Source organism: Pundamilia nyererei, unplaced genomic scaffold (genome assembly GCF_000239375.1).
Source record: "Pundamilia nyererei isolate P.nyererei 1_Seehausen unplaced genomic scaffold, PunNye1.0 scaffold00016, whole genome shotgun sequence".
Classification (NCBI taxonomy): domain Eukaryota; kingdom Metazoa; phylum Chordata; class Actinopteri; order Cichliformes; family Cichlidae; genus Pundamilia; species Pundamilia nyererei.
Window position 1 is genome coordinate 1,107,404 of NW_005187417.1, and position 11,841 is coordinate 1,119,244.

An 11,841-nucleotide genomic window follows, 5' to 3' on the forward strand; every position below is an offset into this window, starting at 1 on the left:
TAATTCCTGCAATCCCCATTTTGAAGTGTCCTTGAGCAACATCCTAAACCCTAAATTGGCTTGATCATTGATTGGTGTGTTTAAAAGTGTTTAAAGACATTGAAAAATAAAGTGCTGTGTGAATGAATCAATCTCCAAAAGCAAGAGTCCACAGTAGGAGCAGAGAACTGCAGTACAGCGTATCCCTCTGTCCCTAGAAAGTCCAAGTGAAATGTCTTCTTCCAACATATCCTGTACTTCACGAGTGTCCTCATTTATAAAGATATACATTTGATGAAAGTCACTTAAAATATCATCACATTTGCAGGATCCGATGTTTTCAAAGTGGTGTCATTTTATTTGTCTAAAATGCACACAGCACTAACAGTTCAAAGGCAAACACACAATGCAAACAGAAGTGATACGAGGCTGCGACGCCCTGCAGGCCGATACTCTGTGAACAGCAGAGGTCAAAGGTTGTCGAGGGTCTTCAGAACGACTGCAAAGCTGCTGAGAGGACGCTCAGAAAACAGCTGGATTTTAAAAGCTCTGCTTCAGGAAAGATTTCTGCACATTTACAGATATGCCACAAATACTTGTGAAGATGTTTAGGACACATTTTCATCTGAGATGAATCAGGATTCAGGAAACTAATAAAACTGTGATTAATTGCACTGGAGCTTTTTCGAATATCTGCCATGGACAAAGTTTAGGTATGATGAACAATAACAGGTCCAATAAGAAAATGTATTTCTGTATGAAACAAAAACAGTCCACTCACTCAAATAGACAAAAAAATAAATACATTTTGATTCCACAAAATAAGGCAGAAAATAGATGTTAAGTAATACTTAATTAACCACTACTTTAGCAGTTATTAATTGTTGTTATTATATTGTAACTAAATCAGAATTAGGTGGAAGTGAATGTATTTAATGTTGTGGTTGATCAATGTTTGGTCTTTATTTATAACACGAACCCACTTATTGTTTTCTTTATTTTTGTAATGCTTTAAAAAACATTAAGTTATTTTATTCATTTTGTTATGTCGGTATTCATTCATTAACTCAGTTAGCTATTTGCATATCTATTGATTTTTGGTTTATCTAATTTTGTATTTGTTTGTTGAGTATCTATTTATATAAACTCTCTGCAGGAATCAATAAAGGTTTTTCCCCTAAGACCTTTTTCTTTTTAAGTTGTCTTTGACTGTTGACGCATTTTCAGAAGCAGGTCAGTAAAGTTGGATCATCTAAAATATCTGTGCTCCCAGATGACTTTTAAAGCTCGAGAGTAGATGTGAAAAAAAAGATAAGATTTCATACCAAATTAAACATTAATCACACAAACAGTTGTTTTTTAAAATTTTATTTAAAGCACCATTTGATTATTTTATGACTAAATTAATAATCCCTTTTTCACACTGACTAACGATCTACACAATGGTGTGTTAAATCCAGCTGTTGACTTCTGCAGAATTTCTTTTGTTAAGCTTTGCTCACACGGGGCAGGGAGGACTGAAAGTGTCAGAGGTCAGAGGTCAGCCACCACCGGCGCACGCCATCTGACCCGTCTCATTTACATACAAACTGACCTACTTTCAGATGGCGCTAGTTTTTGTCTTTAAAACTCCTGAAAGATTTGAAGGAAATAAAATTATTTTAGAATCAAAACTTTTTTTTTAATAAACTGAAATTTATTGGAATTTGCTTTATTTGAATGTCTGCATTTTCATGCAGTTTAGAAAAAGAATAAAAGAAAATTTGAAGGCATATTTAATAAACACTAGTTGCTGACGTTTGATGGAGGCCCAAATTTAAATTTTCATAATAAAACGAAGAAGCAACTGAGAAACATGAACTCATATTTTTACATACTGTAAAATAAAAAGTTGATCTCAGTTTCAGTAATTAAAGCACTTTGTGTATATTATAAGGTGGATTTTCATGCTGGTGTATTTTAATGTTCTATTACCACAGAGTAGGGCTGTTTTAATGTCCTCCCTCTATTCTTTTAATCTCTCACTGAGTCCGATTCAGGACGTCTTCATCAGGATAAATTTGGCACCAATCACCTTCCTTCCTAAAGAAGTAAAAGTGGCTAAAATGATTAACCAGGTCTGTCTCATTGAAGTAAAGTGAGATATATAGATCTTTTTATTTGCCCAACCAAAATAAACCCATAAAATTCAAAGTGACAGATAAAAAAATGACATCATGTGTAGAAGAACGAAAGTCAATATCGCGCAGATGAGAAAAATAAGAATAAAAAGCCAAAGATATATGTATAAATATATATATATATCTTGTAAATATATAAGAAGAGCAAAAAGAGAAAAATTAGTCTTGAAATCCTCAGATGATTTTTTTATCAGCTGTCATCTCCAATTCAAACGTGTCGATTCGTGAAATATTAAACTCGGCTCTTCTTTCCCTTATTTCTCCTCTCTTTGATCAGTGTTGTGAATACTCAGAGACGCTCAACCGTCTTCTTGACGAGTGGAAATCAATAAATCAAATGCTATGATTAAAAGAGCAACATGCCAGAGGACATTAAATAATCATGCAGGAAGGAGAGGAGGAGGAGGAGGAAGAGCCCTCCCCCTATTTCAGTCCTGTAGTTAATGGGCGAGTCTCTAACTAAACCTGATACTCTGCAGAAATCAGCTTCAGATGCTCAGATTTTGGAAAATGAGCCATTTTATTGACAAAAAAGATAAGAAGGGGGAAAATCTCTGTGAATTATTTAAAATTATTTTTGGCATTTAAAATGTGTGTGTGTGCCCTCTGTCTTTATAATGGTGTTACAGCTGGTTTATAAGGCGGGTTATTGCTTGGAAGTCCAATTTTTTACTTACTTTTGTAATGTTGCACTTCTTAGTTAGCATATATTTTGTATAAAATTATGCGTTTATGTCTATTTATTTTGGTGTCCTGTGTGTCATGTAAATACACGTGACCCTCCCACAATGGCCAGTTCAGCATCGTCGATTCCTCCTGCATTTCCGGCTACCTTTTCACTGTAGTTTTTGCAGTAATCAGTGAGAGAATAACAATCATCACCTCAGTATAAAGTACGATGATTGTAGTGTAAATAGAAGGCCTAAAAAATGTCAGCAGATTTCTGGAGGGAGATTTCAGAAACTGGCGAAATGGATGAGAATGTATGAAAAACAACGACATCAAAAAACTAACCATTATAAAGAGCAGGAGGAAAAAATCCCAGGATTTTATGAATGGATGGATTTTAATTTTAATCTCGGCTGGCATTGCATTAGAAACATGGGGACACTTACATAGGATACATCATCGGCACAAGTCTATATCAGACTTTAGTCTTAGGCTTAGTCTATATGCAAATTTGCTATAAGGTCAACAAGTACAAATAGATTTAGACAGACATCAGAATCAGAATCAGCTTTATTGACCAGGTATATGTCACATACAAGGAATTGGGCTATTTCTTTGCTCTCAGTTTAACAGAGCAAAGACAATACTGACACTAGCAACAATGGTGCTAGTGCATATAGCACAATGAAACTGTTATAAAATTGCAGTTTTCAGAAAAAAAATACTAAGGAATCAAGTTTTATCTAAGAATTTCTATTCATGATTGATGCTTATGAAGGAAACACAAAGACTTTAGACCCTCCTACTGTCCACACACAGAGGTCTGAAGGATTTTCCTGGAATGGTGATGCTGTTTTCCATAGAACTGATTTGTCAGTAGGCAGTGACAGCGTCGGTCTCTGCTATGAAGCAGGTTAGGTTTGCAGCATAATTTAACGTAGTGATGTACCCAGTGAATCCCTTACCCTTTACCAGGATAAGCCCAATTCCTGCCTCATAGTGCAGACCTCTGAAACCAAAACTCAATAATATGAAAGAAGAATCAAACACAACATAAACCCAGAATCCAGGAACAATTAAGCTTTTAGTCCTAGGATCTAATCTGGTGTCCAGTTCTGATTTATTGTTTTTGATGTAACTGTAATGACACAGACACAAATAACGATAAAATAAAATAAAATAAAATGCTGGATAAAGATAAAAGGAAAAAGACGTAAATGGAAGAAATTGAAAAATTAAGGTTCCAATTTTTTCAGAATATATTTCTTGGTTTTGACTTCTACAGTAAGTACAATATGGACAAAAAGAACATATCGGTCCAGAATCAAAAATGACAACATTTCTGTGAAACGAGCCCTGCTGCAGGAACATTCAGACCCTGCATCGCAATGGCACAAGGCTCCAAATACCAAACTTTAAAAACTTGGTCTGGCTTTGAAATTAATACACATGTGGGGGTATTCAAAAACAGGGTCTTCTAAAACACTGCACATAAAAAAAAGGTCACATTTTCTGTTTTTAAACTAAAGATTTATTAAAGCTGGTAATCAAAACATCACAGTCTTTATCACAGAAATTTGTTTAAAACCTTTTAAACAAAAGCAAATCTCAAACAGAAAATACTTACTGTGCCTGCCAAAATCGTTTTTAATTTTATTATTTCAAATAATTGAACTAATAAAACAAATAATTTTCCCCCCATTAGGCCAACACAGTAACGTGTTGTTTGTCAAACCAGAGAAAGCACAGATGAAACGCACTGCAAAACATTTTGTTTAACTTTAGGTTAAAATCAAGTTCATCTTCTCTTCAGAGTGAAAAAAGAAACGTGTAAATTATAAAATGTAAACAACACTTTACTCAACAAAAACAACCTTGATTGCAAGACTGTTTATACATTGTGTACTGCATTATACTACACACACACACACACACACACACACACACACACACACACACACACACACACACACACACACACACACACCAGGTCATGCAGTGTGAACCAAAGTGCAGAGTTGAGAAGTAAAGCTGCCCTCAGATCACCGAGAGGAAACTGAGCTCACATGGAAGTTCATCACCAATATTGATCTGAATTAGCATGAGCTGTCGCTGCCTGTGGCCATGTTCCCTCTGATGTTTGCCTAAACACACACAAATATGTGTGTGTGTGTGTGTGTGTGTGTGTGTGTGTGTGTGTGTGTGTGTGTATAAAACCTAGTTAATGAGTAGAAATGATAAGTGCATTAATAATTATGAAAAATACTATATTTCTTCCTTTTCCATGTGCATGTTAAAAAATGTAAAAATATCTACTTGCTCAATATTTAACTAAAGACAAGACGAGTTAATAATATTTCATTTTGTTTGATTTGTGCCCTCTTTGTTTCCTGTCTTATCTGAGCAGCAGCGCTATTAAAACTTTATGATTCGTACATTTTCAAATGTATGTTATGAGTTGCAGATGATAGAATAACAGCATGGAAGTTAATTATTGTAAAATGTGTGAAGACTGAGGTTATGTTATCTTTACTGTGAGTGCACATTTTTGAAAACTAATTTTAAAATTTAAATTGAAATAAGCAGAAAATATAATTTACCAACTTATCAACTTACTTCCTGATTCTACTTTACCTCGTCCCCTTGTTTAAAAATACTGAGCGCTATACTCACACAAGTAACATACATCATTTTTTTCAAGGCAGTCTGTACTATATATAAATACTAGAAAGATGGTAAATACTATAAAAAAAACATAAATTCACTTAATTTAATTCAAAAGAGTTAAAGAACTTTACAGATTCAAATATTTCACCTTTAAAATGTTTCTCTCGAGTCTTCACATTTACGGGAAAAACTAATAAACACCCTCACCCTTGTGTTTACCCCTTGAAACAACAAAATTCTGTTGTCACGCTCAGTGGGGTTTTGTCTAAACTGTAAAGTTTCGATTTTTGGGTGTGTGGTGAATTTGATCCTTGGGTATATTGTTGAATCTTCTGTAAAGGAATTTTGGTCTTAGAGTGAAGTGTGGATTCTTTGGAGTTTTGCACTCTGTGTTCTCAGGGCTTTTTTTCTGTTCAGCTTTATTGTGATTCTAAGTTCTCACTTTGTTTCTGCTCATTGTTTGAAGATTAGATTTTTATGCGCGCTGGTATTTTGAGCTTTCACTTCATGTCGTAGTGCAGGTTTAATTATTGGGTTTGTTATGTGTGGAAACGCCTCGGTCTGCTCCTCGTTCTCCCTGTGAAGATTTGTGTTTCTGTTTACCCCGTTTTGGACTTTGTAGTGGACTCATCACATGACCTGATAAAGATTCTTTGGCTTTGTGTTGGTTGAATTCCTGCATTTGTGTGCTTTACTTTCCAAGCTGTAATGTTTTCTAATATTCATTTAAGAGTGTATAGTGTAAGAGTGCTATGCACGGGTTTAATGTATATGTCTGTTAATCATTTTACCTTTAAAACATGTCGTCATATAGTGATACAAGATGAAGCTCCTTACCTTTATGCATTTTTTTTTATATCCGCATGTTTAAATAAAGAGCTGCTGTAGCTGCAAAACAAGGGCAAACAGTCCATTAAAAAAAACAAAAACAAACATTGACGACATGGAGAGGCAATCTTTTTTGTATTTTTACACTTTCTGTCCGTTACTGCACTGCTGCTGATGCATTCACACCCTCTTTAATTGTCCCTTGGGGAATATCTTGTTTACTATTGTTATATTTTATATTTCTTATACTTCATACTTTCATCTGAGTCACTGTTTTCCTTTAATGTTACACATCACGTGAGGCTGGCATAACTGCAGTTTTATTGTTCTTGTCTTTGTTTTTCATGGACAGTGGATGTTTTCATTATATTGTTGCTCCTTCACGCCTCTGCACACAATTTGATGATATTTCGGTGTCTTGTTTTGTGTTTTTCCCACTTTAATTTTTAAAGAACCTCCCGCCATTTGCCTGCAAGAGATAATTAGCTCGCTAACAGTGATACATTTATAGAAATACTTGTTTATATGCATTGCCCTTCTCCGTTAAAAAATAATGAATCCAGCATCTTTTATTTATGAAAGTTTGCTCATTTGCTTCTTTTTTTGTTTTCTAAAAACAAGGCTGACTTCATTATAACATGTTTTTTACCAGTTAAAACTGCAAGGCGCGTCGGTCCAACCCTGACCATCAGTGTCAAGTTTTTAAACGGCCGATTTGTTGCACTCGGCTGGAGTTTAGTAGCAGTTCAAGAATGCCCAACAGCTAATATAGAAATTCATAAAAGCATGAGATAAAAGGCTGTTAAGGGAGTGTTTATTTAGAGCTGGAAATGCAGCAATAATGGCGTGCGGTCACATTTGAATACAGCGGGCCGGCTCTGCACGCGGCCATTGTGTTCCCATCAAAGACTGATTTCATGGCCAACAGAGCCGCAACAAAAGAGGCAGCAGGTCCCGAAAGTTTGAAAAGGCTTGAGGAGAATAAAGGAGGAAGAGAAAAGGGATGAGGAGAAGAGAAGGGGGAAGATGGGAGAAAAAAAGAAGGAAGATATTTGAAGTTTGCTCGAATTTTTATTCCCAGAACACACACAGAAAGCTCTTTTTTTTCTTTACAGCAGAAAGTTAAAGCCTCTAAAACATTTATCAATGCTGTTATACAGGCAGCCAGGGACGGAGTCTTCTCTCCATAAAGACGCGGACTTGTGCTGCAGATCTTGCATCTATAAATCACTTCATAATGTAAACATTTAACCATAATTAAACCATCTCTTCTCTTGTCTTTATAAATGATCTTAGCAGATTACTGCAAATATCATGTTAAAAACAACAGTATTTTATAGATCTCATACAACCTTGCATGCCTACATTTCTATATATCTATAAAGAAATTAGGAAAAAAAGGATTTTTCAGAATGAATTATGTGTCCATAGATATGTTCATTATATTTATGTTAGCTTCATACATTCATATTTTCTCATTAAAATATTCTGTTTTATCATTACATGTTTGTCCATATATGATCTTTGTACATGTATAGATCTATATTATTATTATAATTATTATATATTATTGACATAACTCTAAATTAGCTGTTTGTTTCATTTTTTCAATACTAACTCAAAATATCTGCAAAAGCTGCACATCCTTCATCATGATTCCTTCTGAGTCTATTTTTACCTTGTTTAGCTTTTATATTTCATACTTGTTTTTTTAATCTTTTTTTTTTTTTACAGTTTTTCTCAAATGTTAAAACACAAAAGCCAATCCTGTAACCCAAATGACCAGTAGTCTAAACACATTTACTAAATGTAGCCACCATATTCCAGTACCATAAACACATGTCACATGAAGACACAATTCACAAAACACAACCCTCTGTACTCATAAATCTAAACACATTTTTCCTTGCTAAAACACATGTTGCAAAACAACTCTGCTCATATTCTCAAATGAAAGCCCATGTGATGCAAAATGCTTGCCACAGTCACCAATCTTTGAACACAGGGAACACACCTGGTGTCATTCACTACACACAATGACTCAAAATTGAAGACACTTGTTGCTAATGCTGTACCCACATGTAAAAGCAAGTTCAGAGTGCACAGTATGCTGAAGATGGAGGGAGAGCAAGACAACCTCGCACCATCATTACGGGCGAGATGCGAGCAACAGCTCAGCGACATGATGCCGCACAGTGATTGTGGTGTGTGTGTGGTGTGAATAACGTAAATAAAAAAACTTCACACCCTGTTCATGTTTTCAAGATTACTGTTGTGTGCAATAGATTCTGTTTTTGCATTGAGTTGTGTTACAGTAGTGTACGTACATGCAGGATTTTCTATAGATTTATACTACTCATATGAAACTCACAAATCTAAATGCCTAATCCTCTGCAGAGATCTACGACGATCCGTTACTGTATAGTTTCTAAAATATGCATTGGCAGTTATGAAACAAAGAACCTTCTCACAAATTGAGCATTGTGTTTTCAATTGTTTTGCTGTAGTGTGTAATGCTGTGTATAGTGTTTACAGTTTTGACAGCTTCGAGCTGCTCTCTTGGTGTGGGAGTTTGAGTTTTGCAGTGGGAAGGTGTGGTTGTGTTTATGTAGCTTTAGAGAAGGGTGTTGTGTTTGGACATTGGGGGACCTGGTGGTAACGTTTGTGACATGTGTTTTAGCATTTGAGAAAAACTGTAAATAATCTGATTATGCTGTAAAAATATAGAATATGTATGCATATATATATATCTTGTTTTTGCTGCTGTTCTTTTTTGTTAAAATGTGAGTACAAGTATAAATGAATGAATAAATACATATTATTTTCCGCTATCTCACAGTGTTTTGTATTTATTTCTGTAGTGTGTAATCATTGCTAAGTTGTGTTTGCACATTGGCTGGTTTTGTGTGGTTTTTGACAGTAGTGCTTGATTTTGAGTTAAGTTAAAATTGTTTTGGGTCAAATGTTTGGTTTTGCGAGACAAGTCAAAGGTTTTGCGTGTGTAGCTTGAATTTTGGAGTTTGTGTTTAGTGTTTTGAGACAAAGAGATGAGATTTTAGGAAATGTGTTTTAGCAATTCAGAAAAACTAAAAATACAATGCATGAAGCATAAAATAGGCTGTATCACTGCACTATAAATACAAATGCTGAGAGCAAGGATGCTGTGAAGTTCAACAATAGGTCTAAGCATAAAAATCTATGCATAGTCTTTTTACGTATTGATACATTTATGCAAATTGTATTGGTTTTAATGTCTATATTGTGGTTATTTTTCATTTTAAACTTGTTCATATTTCAACTTTTTGGATATAAATACTCATATAAACATCCAATTTATTGCAAAACAATTAAATAAATGTCATCAGTTACACAAATTATGGATGTATCTGTGGTGATACTATCCTGGTGTCTTTTTATGCACATTTAATTATGAATTGGACTTATGGCAGAAATTGTATTTTTATAATCATATAAATATGCAAATACTGTGTATGTTTGTCTATGCCTCTTCTATATTATGAATAGAAACCGCTATTTAAATGCAAATCACCTGACAAAATGTCATCAGCTACACAAATTGTTACATATTATATTGATTGTGTGTGCCTTTAATTTTAAATTGCATATGCTGTATATATTTCTACAAAATCTTACTTTTAAACATGTTACTACTGTTAAATGTTATACTGTGTACTGTGTAACACTTTTATGAACCAACAATTAATTCAAATCTCCTATAATCTGCTTTAATCTGTTTTATGCATATCAACCTTCACATTGTTTCAGTAAATCTCTAAACTTACATCAGAAATATCTGAGTCTTTACATTTTGCTTCAAGCTCTACAGTTCTTCCTGTGTATCTTTTCTAGACGTATTCTCTCTGTATATTTCCATTAATCCATTTATATACATGACAATCTGTAAACAGCTGAATCTTTGTGTCTTAAAAGTGCCACTTTATTGGTTTGTATACATTTAGGTTTACATTTAATAGTTTCTTATTTATCTATATGCATGTATGCACTTATGTAAATCTTTGTATGAAATCATTGCTTGTTTTAAGAGAGCATACATGAGCAAAAATCCTTTATATGCCTGTAAATAGAGAAATGTTAATTTGAAATATCCCTGTTTTTAAAATAAACACACATCTATTTATATGCAGCACATATGTACAACAGCATGTCTCTATTACCTCTGCTTCCGCTCGTCATCAGGTCTTACATGCAACACCAAAGATGGCTGCCATGAAACACCAAAACACAAGCCTACCGACTCAGGACTCACCAGCAACCAACCACTGCAGCAGGAGGAGGAGGAGGAAGAGTTTACAGCCGGACAGATGGACCCCCGTTTAAAAACTGCTGGCTCATTTAGAGGGAGATAGGGAGAGAGGGAGAGGGAGGATGACACTAGTTATACTGAGAGAAGAGAGAGAGAGAGAGAGAGAGTCAGTGGGACAGATGCGAGGCAAAGCGGAGCAGTGTTTGTCACTAACACTATAGATTAGCATGTGGTCTCCAGCACAAAGCTGCAGATCAATACTACTGCTCTGTGCACAGCAGATGGCCCGGGACACAGAGAGAGAGGAAGCGAGAGAGAGGAGGAAGCAGGAGGAAGCATCCAGATCATCCTGCAGCTTTTTTTGCTTTTTTTTCAGCTTCATTCACATTTTACAACCAGCCGTAGCTACTAAAACTCACCAGGAAACACGGCAGAGGAACCTGCTGTGTTTTCCCAGCCTTTACACAAATTGCACCGTGAATTAGTCTTTTATCAAGAAGATGCCAACTGAGTCTGTCAAGCATTTGCAATGATGTGTTAAAGCCTCTATAAATCTGTAGTGTGTTTAATTTAGTAACAGGATGAAGATCAGGTTTCTCTGATAAAACATCAGAGTGCTTTCTGATAAAAGTAATAAGAAAAAGAGTCTCGGGAACAGTGACGACCACCAGACCTAAAATTGACTGTTTTCCTTATAAAATAAATGTATGGATGTTCTGTTTTACATGCAAAGAGCATTCAGTAAGTTGCTGCTTTAGGTAGTAATTTCTCTGCCAGATAAGTTCATAATTAAATGCGTCATCACTGAGGGATTTGTGTGTGCTGATGTACAGGGACACCAAAGGCGCAACACTGGCAGGTCAGTGATCTAAAGAGCTCCTCGAGTTTGCAGAAAGATGTCTTCTTAGTGTATAGAAGCAAAAATGTGCTCCAAATGTACAAAACATTTACATGCAGTAAAACATCACAGAAAATGTATTACAGTTTTTCTCAAATGTTAAAACACAAAAGCCAATCCTGTAACCCAAATGACCAGTAGTCTAAACACATTTACTAAATGTAGCCACCATATTCCAGTACCATAAACACATGTCACATGAAGACACAATTCACAAAACACACCCCTCTGTACTCATAAATCTAAACACATTTTTCCTTGCTAAAACACATGTTGCAAAACAACTCTGCTCATATTCTCAAATGAAAGCCCATGTGATGCAAAATGCTTGCCAC